The sequence below is a fragment of the Equus asinus genome, chromosome 27 (assembly GCF_041296235.1).
Source record: "Equus asinus isolate D_3611 breed Donkey chromosome 27, EquAss-T2T_v2, whole genome shotgun sequence".
Lineage (NCBI taxonomy): Eukaryota > Metazoa > Chordata > Mammalia > Perissodactyla > Equidae > Equus > Equus asinus.
The window spans coordinates 11,894,124-11,917,161 of NC_091816.1; positions in this window are offsets into that span (position 1 = coordinate 11,894,124).

Consider the following 23,038-nt stretch of genomic DNA (forward strand, 5'->3'; position numbering starts at 1 on the left):
TCCAGAAATAAATAAGTATTACATTCCATTTGAACTCAAATCTGACTTGTATTTGAAATGGTCCTAAAAAGACAGAATGTTTTGTGTATTTAATAAATGTGTTCTAGGTTTCAGAATTTTAACTCTACTTTGTTATTCTCAGAGCACAGTACATTTTTTTTCTTTCAAAAAAAAAATCCCGGATGACGGAGATGAGCACAAAGACATGAATAAATGAAAAAGGTCATACAACAAGTTCCAGAGCATCCACCATTTTCTTCCAAAATCCTGTAAAGCTATAGGAAGTGGATGGTAAGGGCCAACATGGATGCTGCTGGCTTAATGTATGCCTCTTGCATGACTTCTTTGAGCAGCCCAAGGAGCCAGATCACGTCAGCAGTGGGAGAAAGCTCCTCCAACTTCATTCACCAGAAAGCCCATGTCAGAATGTAAAATAGGCTGCCAGGAATTGGATTTAAGTTGTTAGAACCACAAAGGACAAGATATTTGCCTTACTCTCCAACTGTTATGTCATGATCCCATAATGAGGAACAAAACTAAAGCCAGCTTATACTTAGGGCTGTGGCCCTTCCCTGGCCACCTTGAGATCCTAATCAAATAGGTCACATGATGTTAATGCAGAAGCCTAAAACATTTAGCAACAATGGAAATGAAAAACAGCTCCAAAAAACCCAATGGGCATCCAAACATTGAGAATGATGTATTTCCTAATGATCAAATCTAAATTTGGTCCACTGAGACATATCACTTCTCTTAAAGTATAATACCTTAGCCAACATTAGGTAATATTGTAAGTGATAGCCATTACAAACAAGGCAAAAGAAATACTGAAAGATTAGCCTCAAGGAACGTGTACAAAGAAAAGCCTTGAGAAGAGATGGCAAACATACATGCCATTCCCCTATGCTATTCACATAGCAGACAGCACTAATGGATAGCAGTAGTCTTTTTCTGTACTACCTGGGTCCCAGCTCCACAATCTTTCTCAACAGGCAGGCCCCACCAATTGATCTGAATTGGCATGAGAAACAAAACCTATTTACCATCTTTCCTATGGGAGAAAAGAGCTTTGTACTGAGAATCATGAGGACTTGCTCCTCCTTTGAGCTCTAACATTAACCAGCTAGGCAAGTCACTTCATAACTCTACGCCTTATCACCCTTATCGATAAAATTTGGAAGTAGGGGTAAACTATCTCTATGTTTCCTTTGTATCTCCTGGCCCTAGAGATTTATAATCTTAAGCAATGGAGAGCATCTTTGAATGACTGAAAAAAGCATGACTATCACATAACTCTAAGTAATGAAGTTACTCATTGAAGTTATAAAACGTCAGCATTATTTTTTTCCTCCAGACAGAGCTACAGACACTAATTGTAAGATTCTTTGTCAAACTGTGGTTATGTAAGCCAAAAAACAGATTCTAGTCCAACTCCTTCATAGATGAAGAATTAGATGTTCAGAGGGGTTAATTGATTTGCATAAAATCATGTAGATAAATCTACTTACCCAGATTATGATTATCAACATCAAGATTATTGGCATCATTATTAGTTTTTATTGAGTTTAGAGAGTGATTTCCAAACTGCAACCAAAATCTACTGACAAGCCACTACCTTTCCTCCATCATTATTAGTCTTATGCTTTCATGTTTGTGATTATCTCTTTATACTTGAATACTTTTAGGTTCCCTACATCCTTTCTTTTGATTCCTTAAGATTCCTTTCGATTCTTTGTTCACTGAGCACATTTATTTTGCTCATTCTTTCATACTTGCATTTACAAGTTTCCAATTTAGAATCACTGAATAATCACGTTTATTTGTGGGTAGTGCATTTCCTTTACCGTATCATAGCCATGCTAAATAAGACCTCACCTAACACAAGCCTTGTGGAATCCAAAAAGCAGGCATTCACTGCCACCTTTCTGTCTATTGTCTTTTACCTGTATGTGGTTGCTGCAGATGCATCCTTGAGCAGTAGTTATTAAACTCTCTAAAAAACGGTCATAGTTTTCAAGTACTTTATGTTGATTTGATAATAAAGAAAGCAGTGGCATTTCAAGTTGTGTGTGAAATATAATGAACATCAATTCACTAAGTGACCATATTCTTATCGGATTACAATGCAGAACCATCACAGCAATGGAAACAAAAGGAAGTAACGCTGATGACAATTAGCATAAATAAGTATAAGTGGAGAGTTAGATAAGCAGTCAGGAGACCTGAATTCCACCCTCAACTTTCACACTAAAGTTACAAACTTACACAACTTTCCTCATTTCCTTGAGCCTCAACTATAAAGCGTGGGAGTTCAGCTTGCTTTCTAAGAGCACATTCATATTTATCATTCTATGACTAATACTGCCATGGGAGCCCCTAATACTGCCCTCTCTGCCCCGTGTATGGTAGCTATCCTAGGCTATTGCATAATTTTTAATGTGGCAGTGTGTACCAGCCACTGAGCCTGTGCTTACCGAGGATGGCCCACTGCCAGTCTGGCATGCAGAGTCTCCTGCTCTCTGACTGATCCGAAAGACCTTATGGCAGCAGTGAGTAATAACCTGCTTCAACAAAAAAATAAGAAAACAAAACTTCTGGGCTCCACCTTCAGTCTTTACTTCATGCTACAAATTTAAGAACATATTGACTACCTTTTCCTCTAATGTAAAGGCCCAGGCCAGCTGACACTAAAGCACTTTATCAAGCACCTGGGAAATCCACACAACTCCATAAAGCACACATCACTGAATCAAGATGGGACCTTAGAGATTTTCACGTTTTCCAACCCAACCCTTACATGTTACATTGAAGAACCTGAGACCCAGAGAGTACAGATGTCAGCATTAGAACCAAGCATTCGTGATTCCAGGCCGCTGTGCTCACAGGGGGAAAATATGAAAGCATAGACAGAATTAACAGTTTCTAATATCCATGGGCATTTCTATAAAACATCAGGGGAAATATAGTGTTTTTGTAACACTCACACTGAAAATTTTCAGTATCTCCACTTATTTATTGTTATAGCAAGGCAGTGTAGTATAAGAGGAAAAATATTTGTTCTAGAGCTAAAATCATGTCTCTTTTACTTATTTATTGTTCGCCAAGTTAACTTCTTTGCACTTCATTTTGTCATCTGTAAAACGGCATTGAAATTACTTTCATCAAATTATTTTTGAAAGATAAAGAGAGACAGGTAATGCAGCGTTACTAACATGGTGTCTTCACACATTCCTTAGCAGATTCAAAAGGTAGGTATTATCTGATGCTCACAACAAATCCTACAAATTAAAGGATCTCTTCAGTGTGGCCTAATACCACAATAGGTCCTTGGGTAACATCCTAAGATGCACTAGTATCTTAAGGAGTCTCAAAGAAGACGTTTTCCTACAACGGTCCTGAAGGGTACTGTTCTTTGCTTCCACAACTCTTATAATCATCCTACACAGAAACACGACTAGGGATTTGAGAAGACAATAGGCTTATTTAAACTTGCTTAAAAAAATAAAAGTAATGAAATAAAAAAAGTTATTATTATTCTGAACTCAAGGTAATACAGGATAGGTTTCAAATGTATTACTTCCTGATGGTAATGAAGACATAATTTCTGAGAATATTCAGCTAAACATAGCAATCTAAACTGGCACACATGTGTACATACGGTATAAAACTAAATATCAACTGGAAGAAGCGTTACTTGACATAAAGATCAGACTACTTGACAAATATATCTTAAAGTCCCACCTCTACGGAAAGCTTTTCACAGCTTTAATGTATTCTAATATCCCCAGCTTTTATTCTACAACTGAGAGCAAGCTACATAACAATTTGCAAAAATATTTCCATTTGCAAGTTATAGCACCATGGAGCTGGAAGGAAGCTTTAAGATCACCCAGTACAAACTCTTCATTTTATTGATGAGAAACTGGAGCCTGAGAGGTTATGTGGGGTTTTTTGCTAAAAGTAAAAAGCAAAAAAGCAGCTGAGATTGGGCTAGAATAGAATGCATACCCACCAGGCTCTGGCCCAGTGCCCTTCCTGGGAGCCGTAGGGTCTGAGTTTACACCACACCAGGGGCAGAGTTAGCAAAACTCAGACTCAGAAGAACTCACTCAACCTCCGAGCGTGCCCATTTTGTGTCCTCACATTCTAAAAGAATTCCTGTTTGCCAATGTTTTCTCTCACTTTTGTTAAATTAGAATAGCTTTTTAAATGGCTTTCTTCTTTCATGATTTTTTTTGAAATATCATTTAATTGCACCCTGTCCCCAGGGTCGGTTAAGTGCTAAAAAACAACGGTTTCAGACAGACTATACATCATTCTTCTCTTCTCCATTACCAAAGATATCCATAACTCTAGGCATGCTTTTCCCAATAGTTTGGGCTCTGATTTCTACAAGGAGGCTATCTAACCAAGATCCACAAAAAGAAAAACGTGTAATAGCTCTATTTGACTCTAATAAGATGTTGACAATTTTGCCTTCACCTATGGATCGCTAAAATGCTCTCCTAGGAACTAGGTCAACTATTAACCAGGTACGACAGAAAAACTCAGCTTAGGGATATTGGGGGCAGACCAGGGAGGAGGAACAATATTTTTGTTCCTGTGTCAAACCAGAGATATTAATGTCTCCTTTCAGATCAATATGGAATATAATCCTGGAATCAAATCATGATGCTGGCATTGGAGAAAATGTTTCCTCAATGAAGTCTCTGAAATGGTACATGGAACTATGCTTTTGATGTCCTTTGAGCTTATAATTATTATTAAAATTAATAAAGTTGAGTAATTGCTGATAATAGGTTCTATACATGCATTAATCACCCATAAAATAAATAATATAAAGTGTTTTTGAAAAATTCTGGGCAAGATAAATAGCTATAAAGTAAATACTTACAATACATGAGAGAATCTTACAGGATTCTATTATTTTGCTGTTTTTATTAAGGACACAAACTCCCCATGATTTATCATTCTATAATTCTGCATATACGAACTATCCTGTCATCAACCCCTAGTCAATGAATTCTGTATTTTGGTTAATTAGCAAGAATTCTGAGAGAGTTATGTATATTCTGCACATAAAAACCAATATTCCACATTTACTGAAGTAAAGTAAAATACACTTAATAATGATAATGATGATGATAATACAAACTAGTATTTGCAGAAGGTGTAGTAGAGCTCAGACATTATGCATGTCTAATTTCGTATAATCCTTATAACAACCCCATTTTATAGGTAAGAAATTGAGGCTTAGGGAGGTTAAGTAACTTGCTCAAAATTTCACAACTCAAAAGTAGCAGATTAAAGCTGGTATTTTAGGTCCATGTGACTCCCACACTCATGTTCTTAACTACTACCAAAAATTTCTCACAATTTAATTTTGCACTAATGACTTTCATGAAAATATTACTATAATTCATCATCAAGGACAATAACCATCATTGTGGAGATATTCAAAATCACTGGATGTAGGGAGTAGTATTGGCAGACTGATAAACCAAGCTTTGTGGTTTTCACAAAAACAACACATCTGTAATGAAAATATGGGAGAAAACTCCGCTCAAGAATAACATTTCATAGTCAAAACACCCCAGATCCAAAATCTTACACAACACAAAATAGTCTGTATGGCATTGTCCCAGATGACTAGATATTTAGTAAATGATGAGAGCTTGGGTATCAGCTGAGCCATCTGAGGAATTTTTCAGAGGAGAATCATCCATTGAATCTGACTCAAAATAATGTACACAACTTCAGACTGAAAGATTCTGGTTTTTGTCTACTTTCGCAATTCTAAATTATGGTTTTGAGGAGCATATGAGTAGATATGGCTAAACTAAACAAAGTCTAAAAGAGAAACTATAAATTGATCAACTATAGTTGAAGTTATATTTTCATTTTTAATAAATTGTACATTTGATAATAATGCCCATTATTCTATTAAAAACCTTGCTTTCTAAAAGCAAGCGGTAGAAAATAATCTAAATATTCAACAATATGCAGTGCATAAAAATAGGGAACATCCATATGTATTATTATTAATGGAGCTATTAAAAATCATACTAAAATAACATTGTGCAAAATTTTTCAAAATATGGTAACAGAACAAAACTGTTAAAAATATTATAATGTGATCCAAATTTTGGGTATGTGCCTTTAGGGAAAAAAAAAAAGCCTTATGTGTATAGTTTAAAATGTTAACAGATTTCATCAAGAGGTAGGAGGAGGTATGATTTTTTTCCTTCTCTTTCTGTTTCCTTGTTTTACCAATGTTTATTATCTAAAAATATGCTCTAAGAGAATTGACTTGGTTAGTAACTATCTTTATTGATGCAGAATAGAACAGAAGTTACAAGCACAAATTTTACAATCTAACTACCTGGATTCAAAACCTGACTCTATCATTTACTAGCTGTATAACTTTGCCTAACTTACTTAAAATCTCTGTGTTTCACTTTCCTCATATGCAGAACAGGAGTATAATGTGTTTCTACACAGCAAAGCCATTGTAAGGATTACACGACTTAATATATGGCAAGTGATTAAAAGAATGCCTGGCACATGGTCAGGACACAATAAGTGTTCCTACTGCTGTGTTGATGATGATGTTGCTAATTTTATTACTGGATAATATTCATTCAACCAATGGCTCTGCTGTAAAAACACAAGAAATTCATATTCTAATCAAAATAAAGATGTTATTAAAAACAAATGACTCCCCCAATAAGAGAAGTACATAGATAACACTAGTATATCTGCCAAACACACATTGAGTCTAATTTGACTATTCTCTTTTCTTATGGAAAGAAATTTATGACAATTTTAACAATATAAGAATTTTTAAAATAAACATTGTCATTTCTCTGTTTACATTCTTCTTCCATCATATATCTATAGATGATCCTCTGTGTACTTCTCTAGGTTTGCTACACTCATTCTTTTCTTAGACACAACAAAATAATTTGGAGATTAGGTAAGCAGTTAATTGAAAAACAACAGAAATTTGATGCTAGACGTATGGTATATGTGAAGTCAATACAATGCAATAATGTCTATAAGCAGAGGGATAAGAACTTCACCAGGACAAGATAATCAACAAGGAAGGTCCACCATCATCACAAAGAAATCTATTCCTGGGCATCTTATCTGGCATTAATCAGGGTGATCAAACGCATCTTAGAAAACACAATGGACTTCTTTTCTAGTACGGTAAGAAAACATTCACATCATAATTTGGTTTTTTTTCCTTACTACTGAAATAGAAGCCTCCACAATACCAAACCTCCTTTCATCAAGCCAGGGCCTATCCCAAACAGATGTAGTATAGAGCATACACTTTTCCTTATTTATGTCTCTTAAATAAAAATAAAACTCAGTTCCTTTCCAAAAGTAAGGAACAAGACTTACTCATTTTGTCTCCCTACTCCTACCTCAACCCCAAACCTCCAAACATCATGAATATTCCTTGGAATACAGTAGACTTTGTTAAGTTAATATTTTCTGAATGAATGAAGCCTTCTGAATTCTCACATTACGCAGAAATGTAAGAAACTGCAAACATATGTTTCATGGTAATAAACTGTGAAGTGCTATTTCTTCCAATCTGAAACATTAATTCCATATCTAGTCCTACAGGATGTTTTGAGTAAGAGGGGAGGTGGTCTGAACAGGTCTCACAGTTTACGGCCAAGCGGGAAACCACACAGAGGTAGCTCCGCCTGCACTCTGTGCTCCACGCAATACTTTCCCAAAATAGAATTCTCCCAAGATAGGTCATTCTTCAAATACGTGATTAACTACATGCAAACGGGATTTTATCTTATGTTTCGGTTAGATTAAAATACAATAAAATTAACCCAAAATTGTTTTAACCACACATAGAAAGCAATTTTCAATTTAATGATTTCAATGCATTTAAATCAAATGAGATGAATGAGATTTGAAAACAAATTTGGAAAGTATAAGACACATCTCAAATATTATTGATCTCTTTCAAACCCTGTTTTACATTTGGGAAACTATATATTAAAGAAGAGTCAACAAAGGTAATCAGTTCCAATAGAATGCCGCCTTTTAATCTCTAAGACACTAAAATAATGCAGCTGTCTTCTGAACTCTGTATCTGCCTTCCTCTCCATCTCCTTCCCAGGCTCACCTTTCTTTTCTGAACCTGGACTTGGGCACAGGGTAGGGGGTCTTGACAGTTCCATGTTCAGTCTTCTGCCCTATTTGACATCTCTTGCTCTGCAAACATATCCATTCTCAGGTCAATGCATCAACGGTCAATCCTTGGAGGGCAACTCCCACACCCAAATCTAGAACACCATGTGTATTTCTGAGCTACAATCTCTTATCTCCATTTGCCCATTGTAAATTCACTTGAGTGTGCTACCACCTCTCTCAAGTTAAAAATACCTAGCACCAAATTCACCTCACTTTGCTTTTTAAATACAGATTTCATCTTTTTCATCAGACTCAAAAAGTCCATGATAAGCCTTCTTGTGAACTTGACAGAGTGCCATTTTGGGGACTAAATGAATGGAGTCCATGTTCTCTTTAAGGATTTAGCAGTCAAAGAAAGTAAAACAATGAGAAAAAAATACAATAAAAAAAACACTTTACAACATTTCTCCACCTTACACAATCTTGAGGACTTCCTTGTGACGACCGCTCAACAGCCTCGAACACCTTCCTACATTGTGGAATTTTCTCACATTGTGAGTCCAGTTTTCAAAGCCAGAAAATTCAGAGACTATCTTACATCTGGGCATGAAATCAGGGAGATCCAGTTTTCTGGCAGGAGCAGCTGGGGAGGCTTTTGGTTCCTCAGCTTCGGGAGACAGTTCCCTGGCATGACAGGTGCTGAGAAGCCATATGATGAGAGAGAAGTCCTGGGGTGCGAAAGTGTTGCCCCAGAATCAGGTTCTCTGGCACCCTCCCAGAGCGTCTGGATGCTTACTAATACCTCTTGATATATTCTTTTTTCTGATTAAACTAGCCTGCGCGTATTCTGTGATTTGCAGCTAAAAGCCCTGTCCAATACAAACATGAAAGTATTAAAATACTATTAATCCTCAGAGGCACAAATTGGGTGTTAGGAAAAAGTGGTCGATTTAAAAAAAAAAATGCATTTCTCCTCACCCTCATCAACTTTTGCACACCACACTGTTTGCCATGCTACACAGCCAGACAAAATCCACGTTTCCATGAAATGGGAATGTTGAAGCTCTTGGTTCAAATGAGCAAAAATTTCACCATGATTTTCCTAACAAAGAGTTTTTAGTGTTTTTTCTAAAAAGTAATTTAGAATAATTTCCTGGCAGTAAGTTTACAAAAATCCGTATTGTCTTTATCCCTGAGGGTAAATTAAACCAAGAAACCTTAAAATGGAGTCTCCTAAATAGAGGTCCCTTGGTCATCAGTAATCAATGTGTTTTGGTTAAGAGTACAGTGTAATAGTTAACAGCATGAGTTCTGGAATCAGAATAACTGAATTTGAATCCCAATTCTACCTCTCAGTAATTCCCTCACCTTTAACAAAATAAATTACATATCTATGCATCAGTTTCTTTACAAAACAAAAATAATTATAGCACTACTTCAAAAAAGTTTATATTTCTTTACAGAAAATATATGGAAGGTGTTTAGCACATTGATTAGCATATGTTAAGGGCTCAGTAAATTTTATCCACTATAATTATCAGTAGCATTATTAGCAATTACGATGACAATAATGCCATAACAACGCAAGGCAGTCTAGAATTTAACACATTTGACTCCGCCCTGCACTAGATACCTATTTAGTAGAGCCATTTAATATTAAAAATCTCAGTTCTTCCAAAAGTCTTCTCATGTTCTTTCAGGAGATAATTACTTTTGAAACTAAATTACACACACTTCTTGGCTGAAAAAAAATGCTCCTGGGGGTAAGTTGCCTGCCTCAAAAGCCACACGGCTCTTCACGGGATATTGTGTGTTTTGTGCCTGAAAACAGCTTTGCCATACCAGTGCCCCTTCGAGGGTATTCTGGCCTCATATTAGAAAGACAGTGAGCTACTGCAGTGGCATTGATAGAGGGCCTCGGGGTCTCCAAATATTCATTTCTAGCCAATGTTTCCAGCCAGGGTCCGTTTCCAGGGACTAGGGGAAAACAAATATTTGTCTTGGGATTGTTAAGTTCCAAGCATTTTGCAAATGTTTTCACCTAATACTTCTCTGGGAAAATATCATCTCTGGTAAACGTTAACTTAAAAAGCTAGTTGTTTGTTTAGTAAAAAACTGCTGCAGTAAAAACACAATCTTGCAAAGTATTTGCAAACATATGCGTTGATTTTGTCACCATCGTAACAATGTGGTTATGATGTGTTTTGGATTGGTACAGAAAGCTTCTTTTGTTTAACATCATCATCCATAAATAATGGTTGTAACCCTTGTTTGGAGTTATCACCCCTTTGAGAATCTGATGAATGTTCTCTACCATTTCCTCAGAAAAAGAAATCCCCATAAACATATATGTATGTCAGCCTACAGAACAACTATGCATGGTCAACAATTTAAAGTTCTATAAATAAATGTCCAATAAACAATCTGTTTATTGGCAGTTGATTAATCAGAAGTCTCTAGAAACTAGCACTTCAGGTTTTTGTCCAGAACAATGATACTTGGTGTTCATATAAAGACCCTGGCCTCGTGAACCCCTTGAATTCTACCTACGGATAATTTTGAGCCCTGCTACCCAAAGCACAATCCTTGGACCAGGAACATCAGCATCACATAGGAGCCTGCTAGATATGCAGAACCCCAGACTCCGACCCAGACCTGCTGAACCAGAAAACACATTTTAGTGAGATACCTAGCTGACTCATATGCACATAAAATTTTGTGAAACGCTGATTTGAGTCAATGGACAGTTGTTTAAGAATCTCTGATTTTCAAGATTCTTTCAACGCTTGAGTCACAAGTTAAGTGAAACTCTCATACTGTCTTCTAGAAGCTCTCAGTGTAATGTGTGTGTATAAATACAAATTAAATGCTAATCATTTATTCACTCAGTTTTTCAACAAATATTTTGTTAAGTATTCACTGTGTGCCAGGCATTGTTCCAGTCACAAGGCTCTATCCTCATTCTAGAGGGAAAATACAGATAATAAACAAATATGCAAGTAAATATGTAACCTATCAGATGGTAATTAGTGCTATGAGATAAAATAGAGCAGGATGAAGATGACAGGGAATGCTGGTGGGGTGCTGCTTTTTAAAATGGAGTGGCCAGGGAAACCTCATGGAAAGGTGACATCTGAGCAAGGACCTGAAGGAAGTGAAGAAGACGTGCACTATGGGAAGGAAGAACTTTCCAGCAGAGAGTAAGATAAGGTAAAGACCCTGAGGCAGGAAGATATGTGGTGCAGGTGAAGTTGAAGGAGGAGCCCACCTCCTCTGGAGTGAAAAAGCACGAGGGAGCAGGTGAGCTCGGTGAAGTGGAATGAGGGTGGTCATGTAAGTTCTAATAATCACTGAGCACATGGACCAATTGCTGTAAACACACTAGGCAAGAGACAGTGGTGCGACAAGCCCGGGTGGGTTCAGTGGAGGGGAAGACTGCCCCCTCTCTTCCATTCGGGCAGTGAAAGTCTCTTCTAGAGAAGGTGGGGTTTCAGAGGCTGCTTGAAATACAACTTCTCCCATCAGAAAGCAATTTATTCTTCTTTACTTTTTTTTGGAATTTAGGTTTAAAATATAGTTGCTAAGTACCTCTGGCAAAAACCAGATTCCATTTCAGAGGGTCTGGCACATACTTGGCAGGAAACACACTAAACTGGAATTAAATAATAATCCATGACTGGCCATAATTCAGAACCATATCTTGGCTACCTTTTGAGGCTTATGTTCATAATTATTCTAGACCACATTTCAACAGTATTCTAGCCATCTTTTCTGAACATCTGTTTCAGGGACTCTTCTGCCTTTGGCCAATGTGTGCTTTCATTGCAGACAGCATGCCAGATGACCAGTGCCATCTCTGTAATTTTGTACATCCACATCTTGTGTTTTTGAGTCTGTGCCAAGTTCCCGTTGGGAGACACAAGGGTTTGGTAACAAGGGATATGTGCTCCTCGTATTGCCATGTGCAAACCACATGAAAGAAATCATGACTCTATTGCTTAAGAAGTCATGCCAGTGACTGTAAAGATCAGCCCAGTCTACAAATAACAGCTATCAATTTGTACAACCCTTGTACACGGGATAATCTAATCCATGCTAATCTCTCTCCATTATGGCAATGAAGATGCTACAAACACTCCTCACACAGAAAAGCTTCAATCAAATTAATGTTCCATGCCAGCTCTATCTTAAAATATTTCCTCTTCTTCATCCAGAATGAAGAGTGAATAAATCTGTCTATGCTGAACGAGCCTCCCAAGGATTTTCAATCTAATCCAGCCAAAATGGAATTTACAAGTCAAAAAAGCTAAAAAAAACAAAAAAACCAAGGGTAATAAATGGAGGCCATTATTCACTCACAGATAGGTATAATCCACTCTAAGAAAATTAATTTATAAGAAGAAAAATTGAGGGATTATTCACAGAAAGTTTCCTTTTCCCACTCAATTATCTGTAGAATATGGGAGCCAGATAGGACCAATGGAGGTCATCATTTACAGATGAGAAAATGGTGGCTAAAAGAGGCAAAAAGACCTGCTCAAAAATGTACAACTCTGCAGTGGCAAAGAAAGCACCAGAACCAAGGTCCTTCATCTCCCAGATAGCCCACTTCCCCACCCACACACCAGGACAATCTTCAGGGCTATAGTCTAGAGAAGCTCCTCTGATTCGTTCCTATATTTGTTTACATCTCATTAACTACTTGGGGGGGGGGAAGTGGGAGCTTTGAAATTTAGAGTTAAAATGGCAGGAACCACTGCTAATTGAAAATCAATTAGAAATGAAGATCAAGCATCTCTGAAATCTAATGCAAGTCAATGGGAAAATTGGATTCGATTTTTAAAAATTTAATTTTCACAACTCTCAGGAACATGTCTATTGTACCACAGGAGGCACTCTTATAATGTCAGTGAATAATTCCACTGAATCACCCAATCCATCTGTTCCCTACTTGACCTATCTTAATTTTGCAGGTGGTTGGTGACACAGAGTGGAAAATCTTACCACTCAAAATCCGACTTTGTAAAACCTTAAACCTTTTATAAAGACAATCAGCACAAAATGTGCCTTCACACCTGCAACTGAAATAATATGAAGGAACAGAGTGCCAAGAAAAAGTAAACAAGCTAGCTAACCCAAATGAGTTTTTATCTTTGCAAACTTAGGATTTAAAGAATTTTGTCAACCAATAAATTATTTCTCAAGATCTGTCAATGCATAGAGTGCATGACACGACATCCATTACATGACAACCATTTAAAAGTCCCATCGATGGATCCCAGTAAATCCTCTGCTTACAATGACTTATCATCAAAAAACTCTTGTAACTAGCATGGCTATGCTTTCCCAGGACATAGCAATGACCCTAGGATATTACAAGATTCCCAGGTGTCTACTTTTGTCTGCATCACTCTGGTGCTGATGTATTTTCTTAAGTTCTAGTGGTTCATATTGGTAATCCTCTCCAAAAAAGAGTATTGCACTAGCACAAATGTGTTGCTCCCATAGATAACACATTCCGTTTTCAGTAATCTGCTTGGTAGAATCTTATGTATGTTGAAAGATCTGTTCACAAACACAGCCCTCTCACTTTACAGACTAGAAAACTGAGATGTTTAATGATTTGCTCAAAGGCTATTACAGCTTATTCATGCAAATCCAGGCCAGGAACTCTGGTCTCCAGGCTCCTTTTCCGCTGCCGTATCCACTACGTCAAGCTTCCTTCTCTATGAGTCATCCCTCACTGTAGGATAGAATCTTACTCTATCATCCAAATCCAATTCAAATGGCCTACATTTTAACTCACCCATAATTACTAAATTGGACCAGAAGTTTAAAAGTAACTGCTTTTTCTATTACAGTGGAAATTTTGGTTCAATAACTATAAATGTCTTACAACGCTGTACAAAATGCCAGGCTTTTCAGAGTGTTTTTTGTTTTCCTTTTTACCCTTCTGGGCTGTCTCTGAACAAGCATCTCCAATGCAGCATGGTACAGAGGAAAGCCTGCAATCTGTAGCAAGAGAATGCTTCACCAACCAAGGCTTCTGACTCTCATCTCAAACCTATGGCTCATCTAGGATTTTAAGGTAATGCCAGCACCCAATAACAGTCAACATTTATTGGGTGAGCACCCCAAGCCATTCTCACTACTGGTTCCTTTGTACACACTGCCTCTCATTTAACCTTCATCACAACCTTGAGAGGTGGCTATAAGGAATTCCACTCAATAGATGAGCAAACTCAGGTCGAGAGATCCTTAATAATCTGCTAAGTTCAAGATCAAATATATAGTACATAGAAAAGTCAACACCAGAGTTCTCCACCTTACTAAAACATTCCTTAAGACCATCAACAAGAAACAGATCCCATTTTCCAGCAGAGGATACATTCTTCAGGTCCTGTCCTTTCCCAGTATCTAAAGTAAAGAAAATAAGTGGAGGACACTAATAAATCTAATAAGAATAATACTTCAGTTCTATATGTCTTCTAAATCAACCTCCAATCCTGAGAGCGGTAATCCTGTTTCCTCAGATACAGCTATTCCAAAGCATAGCAGTGCAAGTCCTCCCGCACGTTTGCTGGTTTTAGGGCAGTGAAACCAGGCCTTCTGCACAACGGCTACCCAAAAAGCAATAGTTTCCCCCTGTGTAAAATGAAGTTCATGAAAGTAGTGCTTAGGGTTGTTGGGAGGATCAAATTAGTTACTATATGTAAGGCCCTTGAACCATGCCCCATAGTAAACTCTCTGTAAATATTAGCTACTACTCTTATTATTATCCCTATCCTTACAGAACTAATAAGCCAGGCAACAATGCATTTCTACATCTTGGGTTTATCATTCAGCTTAATAGCAATTATTTAGCATTGACTAGATGTGGAGATCTACAACAGGAACTTAGGAAGGAGTAATAAAAGGAAAAACAGATCCACTCCCAGTCCTACAGGGCCTGGCAATCCACTTGAGGGAAAGAAGGCAAATGCAGACGAGAGCAAGAGCAAAAACTAACAAATAGAAATATTTCCGTGGCATTTCCGTGGACAATGTGTAAAACGAATGGTGTGCCTGGGGGCCAGCCCAGTGGCACAGCAGTTAAGTTCGTATGTTCCACTTCTGCAGCCCAGGATTCGCTGGTTCGGATCCCCCGTGCAGACCTAGGCACCGTTTGTCAAGCCATGCTGCGGCAAGTGTCCCACTTATAAAATAGAGGAAGACAGGCTCGGATGTTAGCTCAGGACCAGTCTTCCTCAGTGAAAAAGAGGAGGATTGGTGGTAGATGTGAACTCAGGGCTAATCTTCCTCAAAAAATAAACAAATAATTTTAAAAAATAAAATTACAAAAAATGAATGGTGGTGCCTGTGGTGACCAGAGAGAGGCTGGCTGACTTCACAGAGCCAGCAGGGTTGCCCTGGACCAGAGGAGGGCCGTACCACAGTAGAGAGCAAAGACAACGGCACTGCATACAGACAGAGGAGCAGTGCAAAGGCTTGAGGTGTCACTGGCCAATACAAAAAGAGTAAGAGGGTTTCTGGGAACGTGAATAAAAAATAACTGCTTTGTAAACCACAAAAGTGTTCAATGGGATGGTTCTGATCAAGTTTTAACGAATTCTGCATTCACAACTCTTCATGTGATAGAGACCTGCATGATTCCTCTCCTGGGGTTTCACCCACTATAGGCAGCAACAGAGCTAGGATGTTTGGGGACACAAAGGATGGTAGGGCCCACCTCCATCACATGGCACATGAGATCCAGACTACTGAGCCTGAGGCTCTGCTCTGCCATCTCCCACCTCTGTCTCCTTAGATATTTACTCTCTGGCTTGAGGGTTTCCTCATCTATAAGATGGAGCTAATAATAGCTATTTCCCTAACAGGCTTGTTGTGAAGACTAAATGAATTAACAGATGAAGAGTTCTTGGAAGAGTCGCTGGCATCTCATCAGTATTATATAAGTATTTACATTATCTTAATGAGTTCTGTCATATGTGTACAGTTCTGTCTTGCTCCAGCTCTGATTACTGTGTGGGAGACCAGACACCCAGTAGGCAAACCTTTAGCACTGCATTCGCTTGGCAGAACTCCAGAAATTTTAGAAGTGGTCTCATAACAGAAATGAAAGAAAACAAAAGCGGAGAGTGGGGCCTGGACCTTGAAAAACAAGCCTGACACGAATAAGGGCGTGAGGGAGACGGTTTCTGCATTTCTTCCCGTGTTCTAATGCTCACTCAAGCAGGGGAGTTAGAATTTTTATTCCATCCTCTCCAGCACAGATACCTGGGCATCTCAACATAAGCAAGGAAACCTTGGTGCCTCCACAGCATTCACAGAAACCCATCAGAGCCTTCTCAGACTGCAGACAAGATCCCCAGCTGGGAATTAAGGGGCGCAAGGAGATCTGTTTCTCCATTTATCTATTTTTCATTTTGCATGGACATAGCCCAGTGGTTTGACTCACGACCTACAACCCTCTGAGGCCTTGACCAGACTCTCGAGTTGCACATCATTCTGTCACAAAAAGTTAAAGCCACAAAAACCCCTGAGCTTCTAGTCCACTTTAGAAGCAGCGGCCACAAACAGCTGCATAGATTCAGACTGAGGGAACATTTGTGGATCGCCCACTCTGTGGCAGGCTTCACCTACTACTTCATCTAGTCCTCCTAACGACTTGGGAAGAAGCTAGCATCAGACACATTTTAAAACACGGAAACTGAAGCTTAGCAGGTTGAAGAGAAATGCTTCATATTCCACTAAGTGGCAACTGATAAGGTTTGGATTTGCCATCAGGCATATTTGACCCTCCCTCTAACTCTTTTCTGTTCATTCATTCAACAAATGCTCATCAAGAACCTAGTCTATGCCAGATATCATCATAGGCATGGGGTACAGCAAGAAAAAGACAGAGTCAGGGGCTGGCCCCATGGCATAGTGGTTAAGTTCAGTGTGCTCCACTTTAGCAGCCCAGGTTCACAGGTTTGGATCCCAAGCATGGACCTACACCACTCAGTTGCCATGCTGTGGCTGCAACCCACAAATAAAGTTGAGGAAGAATGGCAAAGACGTTAGCTCAGGGCTAATCTTCCTCAAGCAAAAAAAGAGGAAGATGGGCAACAGATGCTAGCTGAGGGAGAATCTTCCTCAAAAAAAGACAATGTCCTCAGTCTCATGGAATTTACATTCTAGAAAGGAAAACAGAAAATAAACCAAGAAATATAATGGTGAATAAGAGTCATGAAAACAAATGACGCATGATCAAGAGTAGAGAGTGACAGGAAGGTAAGGGTTCAGGGGAAAGCCTCTCTGGTGATGTGGCATTTGAGAAGACACTTAAATGAAGTGAGAGAGTCAGTCAGGCAAAGATCTGGGGGAGGTGAGTGTGTCCAGCAAAGGTGACAGCAAGTGCAACGGCCCTGAGGCATATCCAAAGTAAAGCAAGGAAGCCAGTGTGATCAGAGTGAAGCAAGCAAAAAGGTCAGTAGTAAGAGATGAGGTTGAAGAGACTGACTCAGGGCAGATCATACTTAGTTGTGGCAGGCCATGGCAAGGCATTTGAATCACGTTTGATTGCAACAGAAAGCTACTGGAAGGCTTTGCCCTAGGAATTATATTCCCAAGAGAATTATATTTTTAGAAAATCACTTTGGCTGCTGTGTGGAGGACAAGAGTCAATGCAGGGGGCTAGTTAGGAAGCCAATTTAGCAGTTGGAAAGAGAGATTATGACAACTTGGACTAGTCTGTAGTTGGACTCATGACATTTTTTGAAGGTGTTCTTCTGGGTATGGAATCAGGCTGGTCCTTAAGGAATTCTTTTGAAACGCAGTTTGAGGAATGTTGAAACCAAGACTAATGAGACACGGTCAGTCTGTCACAGCCATGACTTAAACATGATGTTATCACCATGTGACAGCATATCAAGCGTGAAATCTAGTGTTAGGACAACAGGGAACACTGAGCCACAGTGACAATGTCTCTTTAACCTTTTGAAAAGGTGAAAGTGTTCACTTTCCTTCTACCCATCCATCCGTCAGTTCCAGAACAATTTTATCTTCTTCTACAAATAGGTTCTGAAATTCTAAACTTTTAAAAGAATGCTAGGCTCCCCACGTTTCTGCCTGATAGCAGGCTTCTCCATGGTCAGCTCAGCCTGAAACAGGACAGTCATAGACAGACACACCAGGCAATAAACCTGGTCCTTCTCTCAGCATAACTCTCATTGAAGTACCCAAGTGCTGTCAGTACTACCTATTTGCTTAGGAGAAGATTAAATTCTAGAGATATTAAAAATATGTGGTTGAACAGTGTCATTAGATTTACAATTTTGTGCTACAAACCAAAGGCAGCTTGTTGGTATGCCTGCAACAGACAATGATATAAGCCCCCCCCCCCCGCCAGTACACTCTAGAATTTTTTTTAGATGATCTCTCTACCTCAGTCAGCTACACAGACTTTTTGTATCTACCAGATTTTGCTGAGGAGGAAGCAGAAAGCACCCCCATCATTATGTAGGGAGTTAGAAGCAAATCGAGTATTGAATCCCAGATCTTCTCATCTCCAGACCAGGGTTCACTTGATCAGACCAACCTACTTTCCAACCTGACACGTAGTTTCCCAGAGGATTAGAAAAACCTAAATTTATTCTTTAAAAAAGTTGCTATAATCGAATAGATACTATTAGCAGACGCAATGATTGTTCAGAAAAACTCAGGGAAAATTAGCCTGGGTTACCTTCTCAAGCCCAGGGTAAACCTGTTCCCAAAGGGAGACATCTGTCCGTTTGATGGGTCTAATTCAATACAGATCAAGCCCTGGCTCTGTAGAGTCCTGATTATGAAGAAATAAGGAGATGAATTTCCATGAAACAGGCAGGAGAAACAAACACACACACACAACAGAAACACAAATGTGTATGTACAGAAACATGAAAAGAAACAACCAAATCTCAAGAGAAAACTTCCTGGAGAAGATAAAAAAGTTCAGCAGTTTTGAAAGACGAAGGAGAAGATGGAAAATGGTTTTTCCTAATGTTGAAGAGAAAATAACTCAGGTAGAGTGAATTGCGTGTAACAAGACTCAGAAGTGGGATAAGAACTCCATGTACTCAAGAAATTAAATAAAACAATGACTGATCTAGAAACCAGCTGCTATAATTATGAATAACTGCTTTGGGATAAGCACTCTGGACAGGCTTGAGATGGGTATCATCCAATGTAAACATCCCTAGAAAAGCAGAGAAACCACTGGAACACACTAGCACCTGAATTAATGCAATTTTTACATCTATTTTTGCACCGCGCTTGGATTTTTCTGTGCAATATGCTGAGAAAGGTGCATTGCTGAAGGAAGAAGCCCAACTATAGGAGCAAGTCTAAGTGAGGAGCAAGTTTCAGATCTACCCTCAGGTACAAAGGGCTCTGGCACCACCTAAGAAAAGGGGTCAGAAGCTGTAGCCATGAACCATTCTTTTAAGGACTTCGTAAGTTTTTTAGAATCTGGCATGAGGGCATCCTTCACGTTTTTATGATTGCCTGTCCATTTTCCTTCAGTTCTTAGTATATTCTTGATATATACAAAAATGAATTGATGTACATATTTTACTCAGCTAAATAGTAATCATCCTAGTGATCTTTGTAAAACTGATAATCTGCTCTTTATCCTTTTTGTAAATCATCTCACATGGAGTTAAGTCCTAAAAAATATAGATGTGCTGTCAGAATTCATATAAATAGGAAAAAACAGTATAAAATGTAACCTCAGTAATAGCTAAAAAGAACGAAAAACCAAATGTCCTTTAAGGAGTGAACGGATAAACAAACTGTGTTACATGTACACAACAAAATACTACTCAACAGCTGAAACACACAGCAACTTGGCTGGATCTCAGGATACTATGCTGAGTGAAAAAAGCCAATCACGAAAGGTTGCACAGGTATTATTCTATTTAGATAGCATTCTTGAAATGACAACATTTTTAGGTGGAGATTAATGGCTCCCAGGCATTAGAGTTGGGGGGAGGATGTGATTATAAAGGAAGAGCAGCAGAAAGCTTCTTTGGTGTAATTGAAGAGTTCTGTATCCTGAACATGGTGATGGTTACACAAATCTACACGTTATAAAATTTCCTAGAACTATACACCCCCTCAAAAAAAGAGTACCATGGGGCCGACTCCAGTGGCCTAGTGGTTAAGTTCAGTGCTCTCCACTTTGGTGGACCAGGTTCAGTTCCCAGGTGCAGACCTACACCACATTATTAGCAGCCATGCTGTGCTGGTGGCCCACATACTAAAAAATAGGGGAAGATTGGCATGGATGTTAGCTCAGGGCAAATCTTCCTCAGCAAAAAAAAAAAAAAAAAAAAAAAGCACCATTTAAAAACTAATGACATGTGAATAAGCTAAGTTTAAACAACATTAAGTCAATGTCATTCTCCTGGCTTTGATCATTGTAGTATGGTTACGTAAGATTTTATGAGGAAAACTGGGTAAAGGGTATCTGGGAACTTTCTGTAACATTATTATAACTTCTGAGTCTAAAATTATTCCAAAAAAATTTTTGAACTTACAAAAACATATAATCTTATTGACCCCTTTCCTCAGTTAATTCCAATACCAAGCCATAAAGTGGCAGAAATTTGACGTTTACCAAAATAAACAACAAAACAGGAAGAACATTTCTGCTACAAATATTTTGATTTCAGGTTTTTACTAGACTTTTAACTACAAACAATTTCATATTGAGAGTTCTTTCAGCTAACCAATCTTTCTGTGTGTACCTTTCTAACTCAAGGCACAGAGAGGCAACATGCCAAAGGGGCAGCAAAATGTCCCCTTGGAGGGCCAGGAACTTTACCTAGATAACCGCACCTGACCTCCCAAGCTTCAAGGACTAGTCTCTATTCCCAAGATGATTTCACATGTTTCACTTAATTTTTATCCTTAAGATTCTAGAATACAGTCTGCCTTGCTCTCCTTTAAACAGATGCCAACCCACCTATTTCTTGGGGACTCTCTCTCCCCAGTGCTCCTGAATATGTCTGAATAAGGCACATCTCTGGAGCTTTGCTGCCCTGGAAATAGGCACAGCAGAGCTTTTCGCCTAAGGGCATGCTGCGTCTCACCGAAGAGAAGTTATAATGATACCAAGTACTTTATAAATTTTTCATTATAGTTGTCCTTGGTCTATTTTCTTGTTTCCCTTTCTAAATATCCATAAAATATTGATGCCTCTGAACTTTATTTTTAGTGGTGATCCCCATCCTCAGCCTTCTCAGTCACAGGGAAGCCTCTTATAAATTAGTTCACCATTGACCTTCTTAGTAAGAAACTGACAAATGAGGAGACTCGCAGCTCCATACACCCCTACTGTGAGGGGCACTCATCCTCAACATTGGTGCCTCCTTCCCCCATCCTTAAAAATGCACTTTTGGCATATTTACTCCTTTCTATTTCTCAATTCTTTACCTCCTACTTTGGATTCTTTGTCTAATGCTGCCCTATTTTTTTTCTGACTCTAATGAAAAATCATATCTCAATGTGGGCAGCCATGGTGCTCATAGTTGACTGAGCAAAGGAAGTGAACAAGCTGTGGAAGAGACCTGGAAGCCACACCCTCTCGAAAAGTGGCCTTTTGATAATTCAGAGTAAGTGGCCACATGTTCATAAAACAAGTGATCAGCTTAAATAGAGCTGTATGACAATGGATAGGTGTCCTTGCAATATTGTGAACACTTTGCTTAGGGAAGAGTTCAAGTTGAAGAAGTTAGATAATTTAGTTTTTTCCAGCATCATTATAAACTGAAGTCTCAGTCACAGATGGAGGCCTGACTAGATAGCCTCTAGATTTCCTTCCATTAGTTAACAGATTCAAGTTTCTCTCTAAATCTAAATTTGTCAGATGTTTCCTCCCATTTGCTTTCCAATTTGAGTTTGTTTTCCTTCTCTTGAAATTAAAGACTAGATCCTAACAACTAGACCAATGCCTAACATAACATACCTACCAAAAAATGCAAAAACTGCTGATAGAATCAAATGATCGCCAACTCAAAACCATTCCAACGCTTTGCACATAACAGACATGCCATAAACTTCTAAATAAATGTCGAGTGACTATATAATTCATACACCAGAAGCTATTCCTGTGGGAAGGGCCTAAATAAGCACCATGGTAGCCACATTAGAAAAAGAAAACTTCTGTAGATGAGTTCAACTACAACGGCAAGTTTTTCTGAACCAAAAACGGGGCTATATACTAGAATAATGGAATAGAACATTTGGAACTGAGATTATAGAAAAATTCAAAACGTATGGCTGCTGTTATAATATACTCTATATTATAATGTGTGTATTACATGTATAATATATACTACTGTGTATTTTTTTCTTTCATTAAACTTTGTTTTAATGGGTCTCAAAATTTTGTGACAGATCTTTGGTCAAGTTGTTTCCATTAAAAAGTACTAATTTTTAAGAACTAATAACTTAAAACTGCCACACACAAAATAAACAAATGACCCACAAAACACTCCCCTTTCCTTTCTGAAGATTTTATGATGCATTGCTTTATATATATATATAGAGAGAGAGAGAGAGAGAGTATTATACATCATATATTATCTATTACATACTGTGTACTGTACAGTATATTATATAACAGCAGCTATAAATGTATATATGTATATATGCACACAAATTTGTATACACATATATACATATATATACATACTCAACTGTATTAACTGAATATAATTATATAAATCATAACTATATTATATAAACAAAGTATATATATAACATATATACATACATGTATACACAATTATATTCATTTAGTTACATTACTGTAATATAGTAATATAGCTATATATATTTAATTATA